At 34.2% G+C, this 2,875-nt stretch overlaps 1 protein-coding gene across 1 annotated transcript in view; it reads left to right on the top strand.

Moving 5' to 3' along the window:
* The window catches only part of LOC137410003 (uncharacterized), a 372,155-nt gene that overhangs the window by 285,185 nt on the left and 84,095 nt on the right, over positions 1 to 2,875 (top strand). The window lies entirely within an intron of this gene.

Here is a 2,875-nt window from a genome sequence, read left to right as displayed (position 1 = left end):
TCCTTTACACACTCTTCTCTAAATTTTATGAGAGACTTAACTATTATTTCACATCGACTGGGATTTATCTACAGTATAGTAAAATAATTTAAAGAGATGGGTCCTAGAAACTGATTCCAAAAGGAAAGTTTTCATTTTCTTTTTAAACCATGTGAGCACAAAAATCCTTGTTGGTTTGAGCATGTTTTCTATGCCAGAAATGTCATTGGAACAGAAAGAAAACATCCATTGCATCACCAGTGGTGGCAGAAGTGATGTGCGTTTTTCAATGTCATGAACTAGCAACATTTCTCAGGAGTTATCTCATTCCTACTAAAGAAGGAAAGTTAACTGATTTATGATAGTACGCTGGTGCATGCACGCTTCACATATTTTAAGGGTATCAACATATTTTAGTACCTATCTCAATTTTACTGACAAGACAATATAATTACATTGTGAGTGTACACTCGTGTTAATTTCATTGCTGCATATATTTCAGCGGAAAAGTAAACTCTCAAATGAATCAATGGGCTCCCATGCATAAAACATACAACAGCTAGGGTTGAAAACCAAACCAGTTTTGGGACTCAATAGTCCCTGACTGATAAGATAAATTTTTACAGGTGAAAAGTTTAATGAGGGTACTATGATTGTAATACTATTGATTTGTAACAACAACTTCCCAATTCCGACCACTTTGACTCGTTACAAGCGCTGGATTAGAATGCATACAATGTATACAAGGATTGGCACGGTATGCTTTCTAATCTAACAGAACACCCTGAAAATGCTTTAGTAAAATCAAAGAGACTACCATTCTAAACAGCATGAATTTAATGCATTCACAAAACTACAAAAACATAACGATATATTCACCAAGGTTATTGTTACTTCCATGCGCTTTGTAGGGACAAAGAACAGGTCACAGAGCATCTGTTCCACATTTTAGGATCCTGTAGGAGTAGTCCTCCCGTTGTAGTGAGATCAGAAAAATGGCTTTAGCTAAAATATTTTAAGTTCTTTCAACTTCAGGTATTACCAATGCAAAAAATTAACTAATAAAGTTGGCCAAATGCCAAGTTGGCACTGCGAGAATGACGCAAACTTAAAAATATTGTAACCTTGACTGATATCATAAAAGACCTGTGGCAAAAAGTGTCTTCTATAAATACAGCTTACATTTACACAAAGACATCCCACGAGTAGGTGAATATGCTTAAAAGTAACAAGTAGTAGAATACAGTACCTTTCGAGATCATTTTGAAATTGCGGTTGCCACCTTCGAGTGTCTTACATAGGCATTCAAGAGAACTTATGTTCATGATATCAACAGGGTCAATGGCATTTCCTAAAGTCTTGGACGTCATCCTTCCATATTCATCTCTGATCATTGCTTTTAGAATTCTTGTGACACATACAGCCGCTGTGTTAGAGCAGACTCTAGCAACAGAAGGGTACAAGTATATGATAGTATAGTAGAGTACAGAGTATTAGATTAACTGATGCTCCGGAAGTGTATATTCACACAATGAGTGCTGATAGCTCAAAAGGCTGTATATCATGACTGAAGTTCATCCAAGTTTAAATTCAGGCCTTACTAATGAAAGTCAGATTTTTTATCCAGTATAACATGCACCAATTCATAATGATGGTAAGATGGTCAAAGTGTAAACTGTAAGACGACTGATGACATACTGTATCTTTTCAAATGAAAAAACATCAGAAAGTGTTTGGGATACTAAAAAAATACATGTATGTCCAGCTATTCAAGATACATGTAAAATTGTGTGTAGTTTTGAAAACGTTATGCGTCTAAACCGAGTATAGCTGGTCATGCATAGTGGTACTTTTATGGCTATGCGAATGCAGGAATACGAATCTTTGCTGTTTGTTAAACATTAAACAAGTTATAGAAAATAAGTGCAAAAAAACTGGTTTGAAAAGCTACACAAATCATTGATTAAAGATAGCTACCACAACTATAATTGAACCAATCTAATCAAAAACAACTACCAACAATTAGTTTGCAGAAATCTTCATTCAGTGTAGTATATAAACCCTGCACCTCTAATTAATTTACTCGCTGCAAAGCAATGAGTGTGTTACCATTTCTGTGGGTGAAAAAAACTGAACCCAATTGTGTACATAACTTGATGCATAAAAACACTGACCTCATTGAATGATATATGTTGTTCATGAATGTTGAATCTATCATCATTAATCTGGTCAACCAGAAGATTATGGTTTCAAGTCCAGTCTCTCCCAGGGTACTAGAATAATAAAGTTGTGAATAGAGTGCATTGTCAGACCAGCCAAACATAGCAAAAAAAAGACCTGAGCTAAACCAAGTCTACCTGGTGAAGAAATTAAGTCTGGGCAATCAACTCATCTAGTCCTGAAATATAACAACTAATAACTGATCAAAGATAATATGAAAACACTAATATTCATGAGGAAAATAGCTGACCGTGGTTATCTGTAGATAAAAGATATTACTTTGAAGATGAAGTTATTTTCATTTTAAAAATATTTGTAACCAGATTGCATGAGAGTTCAGTGCATGCATTGCTAGATTTAGTACAGCTTTTGGGCGAAATTGGTTTTTTATGTGCAATGGAAAACGAATTGTGAGTGCCGATCCATTGCAAGCCTAAGATGAATTGTCTAAATAATGTTATCAATTAATGTGCTATAGTTTTTTGCAAATTTATAAATTATCTAATAATGAGCTATCAAGCTCTAAAAAACATATTGAAGAACAATTGACATAAACAAACTATATTTATAATTTGATCGAAAGCAAAAATTGACATTTTTAAGAGGAGATTAATATTGTTTAAATAAAAAATATTTGCATCGTTGGCTCGGCCATTTGTATTCAGATAGTTTCCTC

This window comes from Watersipora subatra, unplaced genomic scaffold, assembly GCF_963576615.1.
Source record: "Watersipora subatra unplaced genomic scaffold, tzWatSuba1.1 SCAFFOLD_35, whole genome shotgun sequence".
Taxonomy (NCBI): domain Eukaryota; kingdom Metazoa; phylum Bryozoa; class Gymnolaemata; order Cheilostomatida; family Watersiporidae; genus Watersipora; species Watersipora subatra.
The sequence above is the reverse complement of the archived record's forward strand: the minus strand, read 5'-3'. Positions and strand labels throughout refer to the sequence as shown.